Consider the following 21409-nt stretch of genomic DNA (forward strand, 5'->3'; position numbering starts at 1 on the left):
GAATAAAATGCATGTATATGAAGAAAGTGTATTTATCTACAGAACTGTAGAATTCTGCCCTAGGGAAAAAAATGGTCTGATGTCCATGTTTTAAAATTTTTTATCTCCAATCCGTCGACGGCAATGATCACATCATTGCAGTGAAAATGCTGTTCAGTTTCAGACTTAGGCAAGCCAGGGAGCCATGCACATCCCAGAATACCTCCAGCAAGGAGCGCCCTTCAGAAAACACCCCTTGTTTCGCTCTGTTTTAATTGAGCAATAGCCTTTTACATGAAGTTCTAAATATTTTTCAGATTTTTTTGCATTAAATAAAATAAATCCACCTGAGATTTTCAGTTTTATCTTGGCATTTTTTCCCCAGTGATTTTTTTTTTTTTTTGGAGATGGAGTCTGGCTCTGTCGCCCAGGTTGGAGTGCAGTGGCACGATCTCGGCTCACTGCAAGCTCCATCTCCCGGGTTCACGCCATTCTCCTGCCTCAGCCTCCCGAGTAGCTGGAACTACAGGTGCCCGCCACCTTGCCCGGCTAATTTTTTGTATTTTTAGGAGAGATGGGGTTTCACCGTGTTAGCCAGGATGGTCTCGATCTCCTGACCTCATGATCCGCCCACCTGGCCAACAGTCTCAGTTATTTATGGCTGTTGACCTGTGTATGTATGATGTGGGAATGGAAGATTGCTTGACTTCTCTGTATATGTTGCACTAAAACCATAATGAATAAACTATAAGTTAAATTAGAAATATTTTAAACTATAAGTAATTAAAAATTAATTCACAAAAATCAAATTACCTTTACAAAGTGTATTTTTTAAGAGAATGGGTAAAATGCTGACTATTACAAGATAATAGCATTGGAAAAAACTGATTAAGTAATGAGATACTGCCGATCTTATAATAATATTAGCATAGTACTTATGCATATCATAAGCACTAAGTAAAATAATCTTATAGTCTCTCTTCATCACAGAAAATCAGCTGAGTCCCTGAGGGAAAGGTTATTATAACTTCCTCCCCCACTTGGTACATCCTTGGACATTAGCCTGGAAGGCATCTCTAAAGGTACTTAGCACTAATTAGCACTTTCTATAAAGATCTTCATTTGTGGAATTACTTATAGGGGAGTCAGGTATCTCTTTAAAAGGGTGCTGAATATTCTTTAGTGGCTCATAGAGAAATTTTGGCTGCCTTTTTCAAGTGAGTTTCATAAAAGACAAATTTAAAAAAACAGTAGAGACATTTACAAAGTTCTTCAGAAATACATGCACATTCTAGAAAATTCATTGTGTACGCTTATTAATAGCACTGTGGCGAAGGAACTGGACTGAGATCCAGGAGACCGATGCTCTGGTCCTTGTTCAATGGGGGGCCAATCGTAAGACCTGGGCCCAATCTCAATTCTTTAAGCCTCATTTTCTTTACCTGGAAAATGGGGATGACATCTTCCTTCTCTCACTGAGTCCTTGTAAGGATAAAATGAGACAACTGACTTTGAAAAGCTGAAATCACTACGTAAATGAAATATCTTATCATAGAAATTATCCAAATTCTGAAATGTCTAAGGTCATTGAAAAATAAATATTTGATTATTTGTAAAAATACTATGCCTAGAAGTATCAGGCAATAAGTTCCTTGGTTGTACTCATTCTCTTTTTAAAATATGGATTCTCTATTTGCCCATTTTTTGATGGTTGGGTATTTTTCCAGTTCCTCCATGACCTCTGGAAGAAAAATGTTTAGCGTTTCTGGAGTTAACTTTAATCAATTTCTTAACTTTGTGGGATATCATCAGATAGAGCTAAAAATTTAAATACAGAACCTTTTTTCTGGAAATTCAACTTAATGAGACACTTTCCAATCCTGGAATAATTTTCTAGTCTTAACTTTTCTTTCTTTCTAGTTTTATTTTTCTTTCAAATGACCTAAGCAATGCATGATTATTTTAGAAAAATTGAAAAACAGAGAAAACAGAGGAAAAAATAAAATTTTCCATAATCTCATTGTTTTTTAGAAGTTAGCTAAATCAAGAAGTAAAAGACCCCTCTTCATGCATTAATCCCAATCCCAAGAGACAATTACTGTTTTTCCCAGGAAAGTACCTATCCTTTTTCACTTACACAAAACTGCCATCAACAGAACACCCATATATGACAATAATTAAATCCCTCTGCTTGATAGTCTTCCAACTTTCCATCATATAAAAACCGTAGCTTTACACGTTTTTTCAATTTTGTCCATCTGAAGCTATATTTCGGTTCACAGCTTATTAACTTGATTTACAACTTTTATATATTTCGACAGATGGTAAGTGGCCTCCATTTGTACTCTGGCCCCAGGCTCCACAAATGTTCCAGGCAGAGCTACAGCAGTAAGCCTGCTCCAGTGGGTGCTCCCTGGGCCCTAGCCTCTGTCGGGCCCCACAGAACCCCTGAGTCATCTTGGCCCTAGCCCCCAGGTTCTTTCTGGAAATAAGGATGTAGGGGAGGGGAAAAGACAGGGTGTAGCAGACTCAAAGGAAGAAGAGGAAAAGAGATCCAGTAGTACATGACACTACATTCTAAAGGCTTTTTAACTTTCTGTTCCTGCACTGGAATATAAGCTTTGGTGGGCATTGGCTGAATCATGTTTCAGGCACAGAATTGGCATTCAATACATAGCTGTAGAAAGGACTGAACGAGGCTGGGCGCGGTGGCTCACGCCTGTAATCCCAGCACTTTGGGAGGCCGAGGCAGGTGGATCACCGGAGGTCGCAAGTTCGAGACAAGCCTGACCAACATGGAGCAACCCTGTCTCCACTAAAAATACAAAATTAGCCGGGCATGGTGGCGCATGCCTGTAATCCCAGCTACTCGGGAGGTTGAGGCAGGAGAATCACTTGAACCCGGGAGGCGGAGGTTGCGGTGAGCCGAGATCACGCCATTGCACTCCAGCCTGGGCAACAAAAAGTAAAACTCTGTCTCAAAAAAAAAAAAGAGAGAGAGAGAAAGAAAGGACTGAATGATTGAATGAACAAATAAACAAAAAAGAGTCCCATCACCCTAAAGTGGAAATATAGAATTACTTATGGATCTCATACATGAACAATTCTGAAAGCAGAATGTTAAAACATTGAATATGGTTCCTTTGGCCACCTCATTTTAAATGCATACCTCTCAGTATGTTTATGAAAATAGCAGTGCCCTTAGCTGATAGTCAAATGACATTTTCACCCTAAATATGACTGCTAACATGGAATGCTCTAGCTGAAGTTGTGACCTACTTTTAAAAAGTCACTTTGGGAGGCTGAGACGGGCAGATCACGAGGTCAGGAGATCGAGACCATCCTGGCTAACACGGTGAAACCCCGTCTCTACTACAAAAATACAAAAAAACTAGCCAGGCGAGGTTGTGGGCGCCTGTAGTCCCAGCTACTCGGGAGGCTGAGGCAGGAGAATGGCGTAAACCCAGGAGGCAGAGCTTGCAGTGAGCCGAGATCCAGCCACTGCACTCCAGCCTGGGTGACAGAGTGAGACTCCATCTCAAAAAAATAAATAAATAAAAAATTAAAAAATAAATAAATAAAATAAAAAGTAATACACCTTGCATATAGTGGAGATAAACATTTTTTTCCTACATTGTGACTGTATTATCAAACTCATTGTTTGCTCTTGAGTTTGGTCATGTATCAGCCCAGAATTGTAATGTTGACCCTGTGAAGTAAAAATACAGCAAGGACTCAAAAGACAGAATACTCTGGGTAAGTAAGGGTCTGTTTGTGCATTTTAGAGGCAGGTAAATCTAGTTGTGTTGGCCACATTTAGAGTACAGTTGCCAGTGTTGACAAAATGGCAGCCAACAGTAGGTAGACTCTCCTGCCAGACCCAGGATGACCAACAATTTTATGTCTAAGATCACAATATATTGTTTGCACCATATGAAGGAACCATAAAACAAAAACACAAGCATTACTGAAATACAAGGGTCAGTTTCTCATCACGCCTGTTTTGTAATCTCAATATTAGCCGTGCTGCCAGGCTTGGATTTCCAAGCCTATAATATGGCAATTTCATTTCTAGAAATTTATCCTAAGGAAATAATCAGCAAGATGCACAAATATTTATATACAAAGATGCTCATCACAGCATTGTTTATATTAGTGAAGCACTGAAAACTGTCTTAATGTCCTACTCTAGGAGACTGGATAAATAAAGCGAGGTGTAGCCAAAGGACATAACATTATAAAACCATTAAAACCCATCATGGTGTAGCAGGACAGCAAATTGTGTGGGAAAATAATCATGGTATATTTCACAGCATATTGTTAAATGAAAAGAACAGTTTGTAAAATAACAGACAATGTGATTCTACTAAGAATTCCACCTAAGAATGCAAAGAAAAATGACTAGAATGCTATAGAGAGCATTTTAACAGTGATTCTCTTTGAGTGATTTTTCACATTAGGGGTGATTTTACTTTCATTTTTGTGCCTTTTTCTATTTTATAAATTTCCTACAATTAATATATAATAAAAAATTTGGAAGTATGTTATTCTTAAACATGACTACCTGATATCAGCGTTCTGGTTTGTAATGTTGATGACTGTCACATTTTATACTCAACTCCCATCCTGCAGAGCCCCACACCCAAAGTCCTCTCAACCCCTGTGTTTGGGTATCTGTATGTATTTGGGTGGCTGGCTTGTATGCTCCTTCGATGGCTGGGCCTGTGTCTTGTTCATTTTTATATCCCCTACATGAAATAAAAGTCATGAAGCAATCCTAGGTTTTCTCAAAGATCCAGGAAAAATTAACCCAAAGAAATCCTTCTGGGTTCCATGCCATAACTGAATGCATTCCTTCAGCCTCCCAACTGGTTCATGGCACGAAGTACCCACCCAGGTTAAAATCTCGTAGTCAATTCAACGTGAGGGGTGCCAACTGTATCTTCTAATTTGCATACCCTTTAGTAAGCATTTTCCTATTCACTGTATAGGACTATCACCCAGATTTAACTAAATAGTTGATTAAACATGATCTCGATGGTCATTTCAATAAAGCACTGAATTTCAATTCCTTGTTTGGAACATAATCCTTATGACTACATTATCTCTAGGGGAAAATCAAATCTTTTGAAAATCTTTTTCCAGGAAAGTTTTCCTCTTAATAGGTGAGAGAATTGCTCTCACAAAGGCAATTCCTGTGTTCTGCACCTGGAGGCTGGAGGGAAAGGGTGAGAGGGAATGCTCACCCCTGTACCTGAGCCCTCGATTGGCCCTAGATGTAAAGATGTCATGGACGCTCACCTTAGGAGATTGGTGACGTCTGATGGAGTCATGGTGACCAATGGCATTCCCTGGAATATCTGCTGTAGCTTTAGACACCAGTACGTGTAACTCTCTGGCAGGTAATTAAGGATGATGCAATCTAGTCTAGACTTTGGGATTTTTCTGGTTGGTTTCCTGCATGCCCAACCAATCAATATGCATTAATCATTGAACGCTTATTGTTAATATGATTCAGCCTCAATGACTCATCTGCATTACACACAGGGAAGTCTGTTGTGACTGGAGATGGGCAAAAGAGTTAAAGGAATGAAGAGACATGTTTTGCTTAAACGTGCAAAATATTTCTGTGATAAGTGATGAGAGCACCATGGTGGGGTGGAGAGCAAATGCAAACTCATCGGGAATTTCCAGAAATGTGTGGACAGTGCCTTCCTAGCATTGTCTGCATGGCAAATTCAGCACTTGGCGTATGCTACTTTGAATTGTAATTATTTTTCATTTATAGATACCTTATCCTTCCAGCTTTGTTATACACTCCAGAAGGGTAGGGGCCACATTGCTTATGTCTGGGTCTCCAGCACCCAACACCCAGCCTCAGAGAAGTAGCCCCTCAGTAGTAATGACGAGAGATAGCTGCCTCCTTGGTGATTGTGGTGATGCTGCCGGCAAAATCTGCCACGCTGACCAAATAAAGGTAAAACTTTTAGAGGTGCTGTCAAGCTTGATTGCCCAGTGAAGCTTCTTTGGCCTGCTAATCACTGAAAAACAGGCTCTCTCACTCATATGAGATCTCCCCTCCTTCCTGTTCTCAGCTAGAAATACCATGAGAACAGACTGTCTCACAGTGTTTTCAGATTTCCACTTCTAGTCCCTGCCAAAAGCAGGAAGTGCAGAAGTGGGCGATAATTCTTTTTTTCTTTTTAGAACACTTTATTAAAGAGTTTTGGTTGTTACTTGTTTTTCCCCCGAACCTCATTAGAATTAATTTGAGCAATACTTTGAATTCCCATAATGATTTTCTTACAAGGCACACAAAAAGCCTTATTTATCAATGCCATTTCCCCATAAGGTAAGGTAGAAGGAGCTGCCGAGGGTAATGAACATTAAAGATGGAAGGCACCTTGGGGATTTTCTACTCTGGCATATTTTTTGACTGATGAGAAAATTGAGACCCAGAGTCATTGTGTGGGGGTATTTCCTGCTCTGTGTCAGCACATGCCTCCCTGCCATAGCACAACACAGTCATTCTCTTGTCCTGCCCGCCACCACCCCTACCTGGTCACTACTTTCCCTCCCCACTCCTGGAATCTATTCTACCCACTCTGCTCTCCTGCTCCTTTCCCCAAAGTCAACCCTTTCATTTTGGGAGAATCAACAGCAGATAAGCATCATTAAAAGGACCAAGAATCACTGTGTCTGACTATACTGTTGGAAATGAAGGAAGAAAGGAGGAAAAGGGAAACAAGAAGGAAAGAAGAAAACAGAGGAGTAAACATAACATAAAAGCGGGGAGGGAAGAAAGCAAAGGTTTATCAGAGACCAAGGAAATGCCTGCTACCTCCTTTCAACATGGTACAGCAACTCAACATCCCTGTTGGATAAGCTGCTCTATGCATGGCACCATTTTGGTTCTACCTCCTGGGGGTAATTTTTCTACCCCACCTGTTCTAATACTATCCCCATATCTTGGATCAATGCCCAAGGAGGCAAGTGAGTCCTCAAAAGAGAGCCAGAGGCAAAGCAGAAGTAGGCCTTAACAAGTTCTGTGGACTAAATTGTGTCTCCCCCAACTGCATATGTTGAAATTTTAATGCCCAAGGTGACTGTTTGGAAATAGTTCTTGCTACATGAGGAAATTAATGTTAAATGAGGTCATAAGGATGGGGTCCTAATCCAGTAGGACTGGTGGTCTTATAAAAAGAGGAAGAAAGAGTGATCTCTCTCTGCACACACAGAAGAAAGACCATGTGAGAACACAGTGAGAAGGGCGTCATCTTCAAGTCAGGAAGACAGCCCTCACCAGAAACTGAATGGGTCATTTGATCTTGGACTTCCCAGACTCAAGAACTGTGAGAAATAAATATCTGTTATTTAAGCCACTCAGTCTATGGTTTTTTGTTATGGCAGCCCCCTAGCAGACTAATACGTGTTAGTTGTTTTTTTTTTTTTTTTTGAGAGATGGAGTCTCACTCTGTCTGTTGCCAGGCTGGAGTGCAATGGTGCGGTCTCGGCTCACTGCAATCTCTGCCTCCCGCGTTCAAGCGGTTCTCCTACCTCAGTCTCCTGAGTAGCTGGGATTACAGGCATGGGCCACCACGCCCAGCTAATTTTTGTCTTTATAGTAGAGTTGGGGTTTCACCATGTTGGCCTTGATCTCCTGACCTCATGATATGCCTACCTCGGCCTCCCAGAGTGCTGGGATTACATGCGTAAGCCACTGCGCCCAGCCTACATGTTAGTTTTTAATTGTTAATTAAGTTAATTGGCATTAACAAAAGCCAGAGTCTGACTTTTTCCCATGACACTCTCAAGTCTCATGGCTGTTCATTTCATACCTCAGGACATACCTTGTGGGGATAATGGTTTCTCATCATTAGCCTACATTTCAAGTAGCTGATCTAAAGTGAATCATCACAGGACCAAACTGGGTGACAGCACAGCACAAGATCACAGAAAAGGCATATCATCATTTGTTAGCCGACTACTCAGGACCACATTCTTTTCTTCAGAGAGAGGTAGGTTTCCTCTGAAGCTCACAGAGCTGTAGCTTCAGGGTACCACACTTATGTGGGCCCCTTCCTAAGCCCAGTACTTAATTCTGTTTTCAATTTTTTAAAGATTTTAAAGGTAGAGGCCCCCCTGCAGCAATTTATGTGCCTGATACTCCCACATTTTGCCCTGCATTCAACACGTATGTACTATGCCAGGCCTTACGCCAGACACTAAAAATATAGTAGGGAACAAGATAAGGCCATCAGAGTATAAGTAAATGGTATCAGAGTAAATAGATGATCTGTATAATTTTGGCAGAAACAAGCCAAATATGTAATAGTGGGGGTGAGAGAGAAAGAGGAGTTTACGTTCACTTCACAACGACTCAGCAGATACAACCCGAATTCATTTTGCCCCTTTTATGCCCCCAAAGGCTCTGATGATGCACATTTGTCAACTAGAGGGAAAGATGATTGACTGAAAACCTGCTGTGTTTTGAGTAAAGAACTCAGTATTTTGCACATGTTATTCAATTCTTACAACATCCATGTGGCATGAGCACGATGATCCCTGTGTGGTGAGGACGGTAAAGCGCAAAGGGGTTAAATAATGTGCCTCATGGTGGAGCTCCCTTTACATACACCCAGGCCTACCTGACTCCAAAGCCCACGAAGCTTCCAGGCTGCCAAAGCTTCTGCCATGAGCCCCACGGCTGAGGCTGGACTGAGAGCAGGCGGGAGATGAGAAAGGGTGAGGACAGGGAGACTCAGCCTCTCAAATTACGACTGCAGCAGTTTTCCAAATGGCATTCTTTTCACACTGCTGCTACGTAGGGCCCAATTCCATAGTACAGTAGAGTGCGTGGTGGCAGCAAATGAGCACAGGGCTGCAGGCATCTCCGTGCCTCTGAGTGCTGTGCTCTGTCGCTTTTCCACTCTTTAAAGGGCTTCGAGCTCTGTAAAATTTAGTTTTAAATCCATGAACCACCTGGCTGTCGAATCATGCTTACACATCTAAATTCTATGAGAAAAATAAGCCATTCAAATTTTGAAAATGTTCAAACTGAATAAATCATGCTTGGCTACAAAATCTTCACCCTGCATAGCCCTTATGTAAGCGCCTTTGTGGAGGTTTCCTTGTTCAGCCAAAAAAAAAAAAAAAAGTGTCAAATGATCACAAACCACCCTCTCCTTTGGCTATGAGTATAACAGGAAGCACTAAGATGATAAATCATTTTTCTCCTTTTATCTTTTTAAAAGACCAACCAGAAATCTAATGTGAACAAAGCTAATGTAATACTAAGTTTGCAAATTCAAACTAAGAGTTCTGCAGTCAAGACATGCGAAGTTTCCATAGCAACATTAGCTCTCATCTTTAGGATTTTCAGTTCTATTAAAGCCATTAAAGTAATACTTTTGTACATACAAATGTATACACAATGTGAATTGAATTTAAGATTGAGGCTTATTTTCCATATTTTAATTGTAAATGATTCCTGTTATGAGTTCGTATCCGTGTTTTGTGAGTACACCTTTTGTAAATGAATAGTATTAAGCAGTAGATTGTTTTATTTCGCTCTTCCCCCAAGTTTTACCTCTTTTATGTTCCATTTCCTCAATACCCTGGACGCTGAAAGGGGGAAGGATAAGGATGTCAGACTGCTCTAAACTACGCAAGGAACTACCTTGCTACAATCATGGTGCCACCTCCAAGTATAACTCAAAACCAATTTCATTAGGGAGGGAAAGGTCTCAGCAAATGTTCTCCCAGATTAGATGGATGCACTCACAGAGGCTACCTTACAATGGGTTTCCCTATCCCTTTTGGAGCTGGAAAGGAAAGTGCCTTTACTAGTGGCCACAAACATAGCCGGCTACAGGGAACAATAAGATACCTCCTCAAGCTAAGCCTGAGTAGAGAACCTAGTAAAATCCTGCGTCAGTTGGAATGTGTAGTCACTGCAACGTATTTCATGAGCTGCCCATAGAAAACCTCAAGGGCAATGAACATTTCCTTGGGGGAAAAACACAAAACAAAACAAAAATAATTGTAGATTCTTGCTAGCAAGTGGATGGTGTTTATTTTTCCAAAAATGAGTGAAGCAGATGGGGATGGCAAGGATGCCGGAAGATTCCCGTGATGTCCCCTCATATGTGACAATGTTGGACAGTTGCAGACATCTGCACTGAACATGGAGGAGGGAAAGGAAACATTTCTGCAATGCACTTGCAGTCTGAAATAGTATCACAGTGTCACAGACATGCAGAAACCCTGAATGAAACAGACAAATGGATGTGGCAGAAGGCTTAAAGTGAAACCAGCCTGCAATGATCAGGGCTATTTTTAGTTTTCTAATGAAGAAAGCAGCTGTATTCAGAAAGGCTGTCACTCGCTGCTTGTGAGACCAATTTGTTCTTTTCCGGGGTTCCAGTATTCATCACCAGTAAACCTCCTCTGGGATCCTCAGAAAGAGGCCCCAAACAGCAATTACTGTGGGTTTGGCTTTTTTGTGTTGTTTTTTAAAAGAGGTTTAGAAGAAGGTTCTTAAGAATCTTAGTTAATAGACCTATTAGAACCAGGGAATAATAAGCTAAATAATAAGCTGTCCCTAGCCTTTCTGGTACAAACCCGATCCCATATAAATCAGTTTCAAAGCCTTAAAGAGCAAAGGACACAATTCCAGCTTACTCTTTCTATGACCTAAGTGGGTAGTCTCTCTCTCTTTTATTCTCTTTGGCCTGAACTGCTAAGCAAGAACATAGAAGACGGTAGACATTCCCCCGAAACTGAAAGGCAAGCGCTGGAGAGTGACCCACTTTTGGAAATAAGAGTGAGCAGAAGAGAGGGATTTACTGTCGTCTAAAAGAGGCACTGAAGGGTCGGGATAGTAAGGGAGAAAGTTGCTATCCCAGCTCCCAACAAGTTGGGTTTCAGCACAGGTCCTGTCACCCTCCATGGGGGTGCAGCATTCTATGGATGCTACACTCAGATCTCACAGTATGGTGACGTTTATGTGTCAACTGTACACGGGATCTTGTCAAACACAGCAAACCTCAACTGTGACCTTTACTAAAACTGCTTTGACCTGGAAGTAAAACGTGTTTTCTTATTTCTAAATATTTAACTTTTTGGCAGAAATTGCCCATTATGTTAGCAAGAACTCATGAAGGTGCAATAGCCCTGCAAATGTGGGCTGTGAATCATACTCTGAGGACTGAGCCCTTCTCTGGAGAAGAATCAACAGAGACCCTCCCCGAACCTCATCCTCAGCCTGTGCACCCAGTGGCACCTCACAACGTAAAGGTACCTGGCTGGGGTGTTGGGAAACAATGGCACATCCCTCTAAATTCAACCTAGACTGAAAAAGAGTTTGAAAACCTCTTCTAGGTTAAAAAAAGAAAAGGAGGCTGGGTGTGGTGGCTCACCACTGTAATCCTAGCACTTTGGGAGGTCAAGGCAGGTGGATCATTTGAAGTCAGGAGTTCAAAACCAGCCTGGCCAACATGGTGACACCCCGTCTCTACTAAAAAAAAAAAATTTTTTTTTTAATTAGCCGAGCGTGGTGGCAGGCGCCTGTAATCCCAGCTACTCGGGAGGCTGAGGCAGGAGAATCTCTTGAACCCAGGAGGCAGAGGTTGCAGTGAGCCGAGATGGCGCCACTACACTCCAGCCTGGGCAACAAGAGCAAAACTCTGTCTCAATAAATCGATAAATAAAAGGAGAGGGGAGGAGGAATTGAGAAAGTAAACAGACAAGCAAACAAAAGCCTCAATAAGCCCCAAACACTAAAACCCAATGCTGACCTTCCATCATCTGCAAAATGAGGGTTGGACTCCTTGTATTTCAGTCTCCTCTCAGTTCTGAAACTTGGACACAAGAGATGAAGAAACCATCCTAAAGCGTTCACTTCAGTGTGTAAACGCTCTCCCTTTCGAAAATTCTCCCTCCAGCCCAGTGGCTCTCAGCCCTGATTGTACGTTAAAATCACCTGGGAACCTTTTACATACTACTCAGGCCCAGGCCCAAGGCCAGACTGTTTAAATCAGACTCTCTTAAGAGGCCTTAAGGCCTCCATGTTTTTCCTAATCACCTTCACCAGCCTAACTGAAATTCCTTCTCTTTTCCACCTCATGAACACTCAGAACAGCCACTTAGGACAGCTGAGCAGAAGGCTTTATTCCAGGGCTGGATCTGCACTGCCCATCACCATAGCCACCAGGCCCATGTGATCCTGAGCCTCGAACATGGGCTTGTCCAGATGGAAATGCAAATTAAGTAGAAAATACACACTCAGTTTCCAAGATTTAGCATGAAACAAAAGAATGTAAAATATCTCATTTAAATCATTTTAATTGATTACATATTGATTGAAATAATAATATTTCCAAGACGTTGGGTTAAAGGAAATATATTATTAAAACTAACTTTAACGGTTTCTTTTTGTTTAAGGTACCCAGTAGCGAATTTAACTTTACATATGCAGTTGGCATTCTTTTCTTTTTTTTTTGAGATGGAGTTTCGCTCTTGTCACCCAGGCTGGAGTGCAATGGTGCAATCTCGGCTCACTGCAACCTCCACCTCCTAGGTTCAAGCAATTCTCCTGCCTCAGCCTCCTGAGTAGCTGGGATTACAGGTGCGCACCACCACGCCCAGCTAATTTTTGTATTTTTAGTAGAGACAGGGTTTCGCCATGTTGGCAGGCTGGTCTTCAACTCCTGACCTCAGGTGATCCACCTGCCTTGGCCACCCAAAGTGCTGGGATTACAGATGAGAGCCACTGTGCCTGGTCTTACATTCTATTTTTATTAGACCCCCATTGTGATAGACATAACTTTAAGGTACTATTAATCTTTCTTCTCTAGCATTCTCTTCTCCACTCTGGAGAGTCTCATTTCTTTTAATTTTTCTCGAAATTATTTTTCCAGTACTAAGGGCTATTGTTGCTCTCCTCTGAGCCTCTTTCATGATGGAGCTTAGAGTAGATATAATACATTTGGATTTGGAATTCTTTCAACTCCTGTCCAGCTCCCAATAGGAACTACTGGGTAGAGTGTTTGGGAGTATTAGAAAACCTCCTAGGCCAATAATACCTCCTCTAACTATCTTCCACAAGACCATTATAAATTTTCCTTTGGATTAAGGCACTAGTTCAAAAGCCTTTACTAAATGTTCCCATAAATGCTTAATCCATTAATACTCTTACCACGTTTGCAAAGAGTAGCATGCCTAGAGAATAGGATATAGAACAGGTAACTTACTTTTTTTTTTTTTTTTTCATAAGACTTACATAGATCAGGAAAGGCCTCTTTGGGGTGAGGAGAGATTGAAGGGGAGGGATAAAACTGGTTAAAAACCCCACCAATAGGTGCTCTGGGCAACGAGGAAGCTCATCAGAATCTAGAGTTTTCTCAGCAAGCCATAGAAAGCTGAACATATTTGAAAAAGATCTTGTCCCCTGAACAATTTTGCTGAAGGATTGATCCCACTTCTTAATAATAAAAAAACTCATGAAAAAAATTCAATCCTTATAAATAAAGATTAGCTCTCTTTTGCCTTTCTTTAAATAGCAACTTGTCTAGGCATATTTTTGAAAAGAATTCTGTTTACAAAAATCCTACTTAATCACACCCACAGCATAGAATGAAGCACCTGTATCTCAGAAAGGGTCAGCCAATCATTGGAAGTAATGAGAGGATTGCTTTGTGAGTCATTTTCAGCCCTCTGCATTCGTCTGCATGCATCTCGGGACTTCGCTTAAGCTTCAACTACACGTACGCTCTGTGGTCTGGACACCACCTCTCCAGAGTGAGTAGCCAGTCTTTCTCTTGGTCCTGGGCACATGGCATTTCCTCCCAGGGTGATCCTTCAAGGGCTAGGTTTTGTTTGTTTCCGGCATCTTTGCTCAACTGACTGAAGCACCTTGAAATGCTGATGTCCTCTGCAGAGTTGCTGATGGTCACCCACCCTGCAGGTCATCTTCCCAGGTTGGGACCAACCTCAGGGTTCTTGGCTACTCCTTCTGTTTTCTCAATCCAAGTGACCTCGGAAAATGGGCAACAGCCAAGCAGTGCCTAGGAGGAAACCCCATGGTGGGGACAGGACCTCAGCAGCTATGGTGGTTCTGGCTCACCATTTCTAAGCTCTTCCCTTTCAGCAGTGAGCACTCCCTCTCCTGTTGGCTCTCTGCTCTCCCATTTCCAACCCTGCTCCTCGGGTGTGTCACTTAACCCCTCACTCATTCCACACTCAGCCTCTGAAACCCCCGTTCTTACTCAGCATCATATATCCCAGGTGAAACCTCTTTCAATGTGCAAACTTCCTACTGCCCTGAATAGCATGCTGCTGTGAAAGAGTAATTCTCTGCCCTCTTGTGTTGGTTAACAACCCAGTGCATATAAATCAATGTTGTATTGCCAAACAGTAATGATTAGGAAATCTGCAAGCCCAAGTTCCAGTTAAATGGAGGGCTGGACAAGCTCAGCCCGGGGCTCAGAGTTTGATTACACTCTCCTGCCTTGATACATATCACCATGCGTGGCACGCGATCCTATTTTTGCATCTGTCACACTGAACTGGGATTTGTATTAAAGCCTGTCTCCCCTGCTACTTCTTGTGGGAAGGGAATAACTTTTGTTTTTCTCCTTACCTTTAAACCTAGGATAGTGCTAGTTACATATTAGGTACTCAATAAATGTTTGGTGAATTAGTGAAGTAAGTTAATGAGCTCTGCTCAGCAAATGGATTGGAAAGAGATCTCTCTCAGAGCAACATCAGAAATCTAGTTAGTGAGCCATGAGAAATGTGGATATTTGAAGCAGAAATGATCAGTTTCTTAGGCTGGTCCTCATAGAGAAGTAGACAGAAGGCAAAAAGGCCTAGCAGCCTGGCAAGTGAGTATTTTCAACAAATAGTACAGAGCAAGAAGGAGCAAAGGGGCTGGGCGCGGTGGCTCACGCCTGTAATCCCAGCACTTTGAGAGGTCGAGGAGGGCAGATCACAAGGTCAGGAGATCGAGACCATCCTTGCTAACACAGTGAAACCACTTCTCTACTGAAAATACAAAAAATTGGCTGGGCGTGGTGGTGGGCGCCTGTAGTCCCAGCTACTGGGGAGGCTGAGGCAGGAGAATGGTGTGAACCTGGGAGGTGGAGTTTGCAGTGAGCTGAGATCGCATCACTGTACTCCAGCCTGGGCAACAAAGTGAGACTCCGTCTCAAAAAAAAGAAAAGAAGGAGCAAAGGGACAGGGCAGAGAGATTGACATACCCTCTCCATCTTGGGCACCAAGCCATGGGGACCTGAAGGCAGGCAGGCATTGGCTAGGCTTGGCAGGACAGCACACAACCCTGGGAAGATTCAAAACTTTGCATCAGAGGGAGGGCCTTGGATACCCAGTGACCCAGAGGTCAGGAATATTGCAGAGCCTGGGGCAAGGGAGTATACAATGAAGGGTGACGCTAAGACCAAAGACCATGAAGAAGATGCTAAAGGAGACAGAGAACCCCGGGAGTCCAGCACACTTCCTGTCTGCAAACTTGTTGTGGAATATGAGGCTCTTCACATGGGCTAGGTTTCCTGGACCACTGACCGGGGACTGGATGGAACACTTTGAAGTGGGCCAGAAAATCACCAACTCACCACCAAGTGGGTCTCACTTTGCTGACTTGCCCCTCCATAAAGGTGTTTCCCACCCTGGTAGCTCTCACAGTGCAGTGCCTGCACACACAGCATCGGCATCAGCATTGCCTGGAACTTGTTGTACCTGCAGATTGTCTGGCCCCACCCAGGCCTGCTGAATCAGAAACTCTGGGGAGGCCCAGCCATCTGTTCTTGAGGAGCACTCCAGGTACTTCTGGTGCGTATTAGACTCAGAAACAACATCCTAAGATTCTGACTCGATTGCCCTGGAAGCGTAGTCGCCAGGCAATGCTAATTCATAGCCGAGGTTGAGGACACTGGCTCATGACTTCTACGAGTTTGTGTGACTTGAAGCAAGTTTCTTTGTTATTTCTTTCTTTCTGCCTGGACTTGTTACCTCTTCTGTAAAATGAGGATTAAACCATCTTATTTGCTGCAATGCAAAGCGCTGAATTAGACAAATTCTTGAGGTGTCTTTCAGCTCTAGAGAAAATGGTCCCTTGATTGCTTGGGGGAAAAAAAAAAAGAAGGACAAAAAAGGAAAAGAGAAGACAGAAAAAGAAAGCACCAAGAGAGGTTGGTATGATAGAGAGGCAGCCAGCCAATGCTCCAAAGACAAAGTGTGGCTTCTAAAGGTGGCTGTGGAATATTTTTAGCAGAACCAAATGTGGGCATACCTCGTGTTGTTGCACTTGCCTTACTGCCCTTTTCGGATATTGTGTATTTCACAAATTGAAGGTTTGTGGCAATGCTGTGTTCAGCAAGTCCATTGGTGCCATTTTTCCAACAGCATGTGCTCACTTCATGTCTCTGAGTCACATTTCGGAAATTCTTGGAATAGTTTAAACATTTTTATTATTATTATAATATCATATCTGGTTATCTGTGATCAGTGATCTTTGACTTCATTGTTTTGGGGAGCCACCAGCCGTGCCCATAGAAGACAGCAAACTTAAATGATAAATGTGGTGTGTGTTCTGACTACTCTACCAGCTGTTGCCCCATCTCTGTCCCTCTCCTTGAACCTCCCTATTCCCTAAGACACAACAATATTGAGATTAAGCCAATTGTTAAGGCTGCAGTGGCCTGTAAGTGTGCAAATGAAAGGAAGAGTCACATGTCTCTCACTTGAAATCAAAAGCTAATAATGATTCAGCTTAGCGAGGAAGGTATGTTGAAAACTGAGGTAGATCAAAAGCTAGGCCTCTTGCAACAAAGAGCTAAGGTGTGACTGCAAAGGGAAAGTTATTGAAGAACATTAAGCATGCTACTCCAGTGAACTCATGAATTATGAGAAAGAAAAAGCCTTATTGCTGATATGGAGGAAGTTTGAGTGGTCTGGATAGATTAAACCAGCCACAACATTCCCTTGAGCCAAAGCCTAATCCAGATCAAGGCCCTAACTTTCTTTAATTCTTTAAAGTCTAAGAGAGGTGAGGAGGGTGCGGAAGAAAAGTGTGAAGCTAGCAGAGGTTGGTTCATGCAGTTTAAGGAAAGAAGCTCTCTCCATAACATAAAAGCGCAAGGTGAAGCAGCAAGTGCTGACGGAGAAGATGCAGCAAGTTACCCAGAAGATCTAGTTAAGATCACCGATAAAGATGGCTACACCAAACAACAGTGGAGATGCAACAGCCTGCTATTGGAAGGAGATGCCATCTAGGATTTACATAGCTAGAGAGAAGTCAAAGTCTGGCTTCAAAGCTTCAAAGAACATGCTGATTCTCTTATTAGGGGTTAATGCAGCTGGTGACTTTAAGTTGAAGCCAATGTCCGTTTACCATTCTGAAAATCCTGAGGCCCTTAAGAATTAGGCTAAATCTACTCTGCCTGTGCTGTGTAATTGGAACGACAAAGCCTGGATGACAGCACATCAGTTTACAGCAGGGCTTACTGAATATTTTAAGCCCATGTTGAAACTTACTACACAGAAAAAAAGGATTTATTTCAAAATATCACTGCTCATTGACAATGCACATGGTCACCCAGGAGCTCTGATGGAGATGTACAAGTAGATTCATGTTGTTTTCATGCCTGCTAACACAGCATCCATTCTGCAACCCATGGATTTAAGAGTAATTTCAACTTTCAAGTCTTATTATTTGAGAAATAGGGCCAGACACTGTGGCTCATGCCTGTAATCCCAACTCTTTGGGAGGCCAAGGCAGGAGGATCACTTGAGGCCAGGAGTTCAAGACCAGCCTGTGCAACACAGCAAGACCCTGTCTCTACAAATAATAATAATAATAATTAGCTGGGTGTGATGGTGCACACCTGTAGTCCCAGGTACTTGGGAGGTTATGGTGGCAAGATCACTTGAGCCCAGGAGTTCTAGGCTGCAGTGAGCTATGCTCATGCCACTGCACCCTAGCCTGGGCAATAGAGTGAGAACTGGAATCTAAAAAAAAAATTAAAAAATCTAGGCTTCCATTGAGAAAAGGATATTGAAAAGCTTCTGGAAAGGATTCAACATTCTAGATGCAATTAAGAACATTTGTGAGTCATGGGAGGTCAAAATATCAGCATTAACAGGAGTTTAGAAGAAGTGGATTCCAACCCTCATGGATGACTTTGAGAGGTTCAAGACTTCAATGGAGGAAGGAACTGCAGATGTGGTAGAAATAGAAAGGGAAAATTACAAGGGGAGCCTGAAGATGTGACAACTGCTGCAATCTCATTATCAAACTTGAATGAGTGACGGTTGCTTCCTATGAATGAACAAGGAAAGTGGTTTCTTGAGATGGAATCTACTCCTAGTGAAGATGCTATGAACATTGTTAAAATGACAACAAAGTATTTAGAATATTACATAAACTGAGTTGATAACACAGTGGCAGATTTGAGACGGGTTGACTCTAATTTTGAAAGAAGTTCTACTGTGGATAAATGCCATCAAACAGCGTCACATGCTACAGAGAAATCTTTCATGAAAGGAAGAGTCAACAGATGCAGCAAACTTTATTGTTGTCTTATTTTAAGAAATTGCAACAACCTCCCCAACCTTCAGCAGCCACCACCCTGGTCGGTCAGCAGTCATCCACCTTAAGGCAAGACCCTCTACCAGGAAAAAGAGTATGACTTACTGAAGGTTCAGATGATCATTAGCATTTCTTAGCAATGAGGTATTTTTAAATTAAGGTATGTACATTGTTTTTGGACATAATGCTTTGCACACTTAATAGACTACAGTATAGTGTAAATTAAGTTTTATGTGCACTGGGAAACCAAAAAATTCATGTGACTCTATTGTGACATTTGCTTTATTGCGGTGGTTTGGAACTGAACCCACAATATGTCTGAGGTGCACCTATAATGAGACAAGTGGTACTTCCTATCTCTTTCTTGGAAACTGAAACAAACTTTCTTAAGATCTTCTCAGAGGAAGATGTAAATGGAGTTAATGAAAAGACCATTTCAAAGCACATTAAGCTCAAAATAAAGATTCTGTAGCAGACTGCAGATTCTATGATAAAACATATGATAAGAGTCAGAACCAGTACTTGACAAGGTTAACCAAAATGGGACAGCTTTGGGTCTTCTGGATGATAACTTTGGTATTCCTTTCTTCTTTCCTCTTCCCTCTTCCTCTACCTTCTAAATGAGGGAGAATTACAGGAATTCCTTTCTTGTTTCCAGATATACCTGGGACAAAACGGGTCTAGGCAAACAGGAAAACTTGGGGTCTGGGCATAGGGGAAGAACCGGAAACAAAAACATAAGCACCCGTAATGGTGACCAAGAGGCAGGTGCACCGGGAAGTCACTAGGCATTGCTAGGAGCAAAGCAGAAATCCAAGTCTCTATCTTCAGAATGGGGTAGACCTACTAGAAGAGTGGATTGTGTGGCCAGATCCTCAGGACGCTAAGTGGATGCAAAGTGGCTACAAATGGGCCTGATTGGAGGACTGAGTACAGACCACAGCTAGGGAGGGAAAACAGGGAGCCAAGGAAGGTCAGTGCCACAGAAGAAGTGTCAGTGGTCAGGTCTATACACACAGATTATGTAAAGAATGATGCTCCTGAGAGCTGTGCAGCGCTCAACAACTGTGCATGGCAGTTCTCCGTGATAGCCACAATATCCCGAGATATAATTGGAGGTAGCCAAGCTATTTTCTTCAAATTAATGTCTTTCTTTTGGGGGACTGATGTAAAATGCTTCTTATATTAAACACACCACATAAAGGGCATGCATTTAATCAGTCTCCTAATTCTCTTTTCTTCATCTTCTTTTCTATTACTTTTCTAGTCACTAGCACTTTAACTTCTCAAAGACTGACAGGGTAGCTGGAATCAGAAACAGTGCTAAACATTAGCAAGAGCCATTTGAGATTTAATTAGATAACCCTTTCAAAAATATGTTAACTCTGAATCAATTTGGCATAATTTTTTTTTTTTTTTTTTTTTAAGGCAAAGTCTCGCTCTGCTGCCAGGCTGGAGTGCAGTGGCACAATCTTCGCTTACTGCAACATCCACCTCTCGGGTTCAAGCGATTCTTCTGCCTCAACCTCCTGAGTAGCTGGGACTACAGGCATGTGCCACGACACCCAGCTAATTTTTCGTATTTTTAGTAGAGATGGGGTTTCACTATGTTGGCCAGGATGGTTTCGAGCTCCTGACCTCGTGATCCGCCTGCCTTGGCCTCCAAAAGTGCTCGGATTACAGGCATGAGCCATCGCGCCCAGCCAATTTGGCACAAATTTAAACTAGGAAGCTTGAATCTTTTCTATCTGTTAATTTGATAATTTTCAGCTAAATAAAAAGAAAAACAGATAACAAGATCATTCTGTGTCACAAATTTCTTTTCAAAGGGGTTATGCATGAGCCCCCAAGTGTATCTCACATAAAACCTTGGGGGGAAATGAAATCTATCGTTTTAGCGTTAATGTTACTAGTGAGCTCTGAGAAAATAAAGTCATTTCATGAAAGAGAGAAGCATGAGCAAAAGGGTGGCTTGGAATGTGTCTTGGCATGAGATGGCCAAGATATGAAGAAAAAGAAAAAATATACCTGGCATCTTGGCCACATTCCCTCCTTAGAACAGAATCTTCATTTTATGGGAGACATAATTATCTCCCAGCTTCTCCAATGCTGGCTGTCTAGCTAATTCTATAGAGACAGGCTATTTAAATGTTCTACGAATGCCGTGCTGGTAGCGCTTGCATATGAAATGCAGGGCCTCCCAAAGATTTTACAGAACAGCAGGAACTGCGGTGCAAAAATTTTATGGAGCGAATAGCTTGTCAGACCTAAAAGCAGGTGCCTTTTGCTTTTTTGTAATCCCATGCCTATTTTAGAGACTATATATACATTTGCTTGTTATACTTATGGTTTTATCAAGGTTATATCAGGAGCTCAGGCTGATGTCTGAAACAAGGAATAACTATTAGAAAACTCATTAGGTGAGCATCCCACTGTATGTACTTGTAGCACAGGGCTTTGAGTGCAAGAAGCAATGGGTGGGTCCACGTTCAGAGAAGGCACAATGAAGCTTTGGCAGTGTAAGCTCCCATGCCAGGGGAAAGCCTACGTGGGTGGTTCTGATTTTCTATATCAATCAGCAGCACATCTCCTTTTCCAATTACCCCAGTGCATGAGAGACAGAAAAGATCCTCTATACATTTCTGTGACAAGCTACATTTCTACAAGTTCCTGTGAAGAAGACCAATGATTCTACATGGGCAACCACTTCCCACCAAGGAGAAGTCAGCATAAGCAAAACTTCCCACTAAGGAGAAGTCAGCTAACCTTGCCAACTAATGTCATGTTCCTAAGAAAATCTGGGTAACCTTGGGGTATGCCTCT

This window comes from Piliocolobus tephrosceles, chromosome 5 (assembly GCF_002776525.5).
Source record: "Piliocolobus tephrosceles isolate RC106 chromosome 5, ASM277652v3, whole genome shotgun sequence".
Lineage (NCBI taxonomy): Eukaryota > Metazoa > Chordata > Mammalia > Primates > Cercopithecidae > Piliocolobus > Piliocolobus tephrosceles.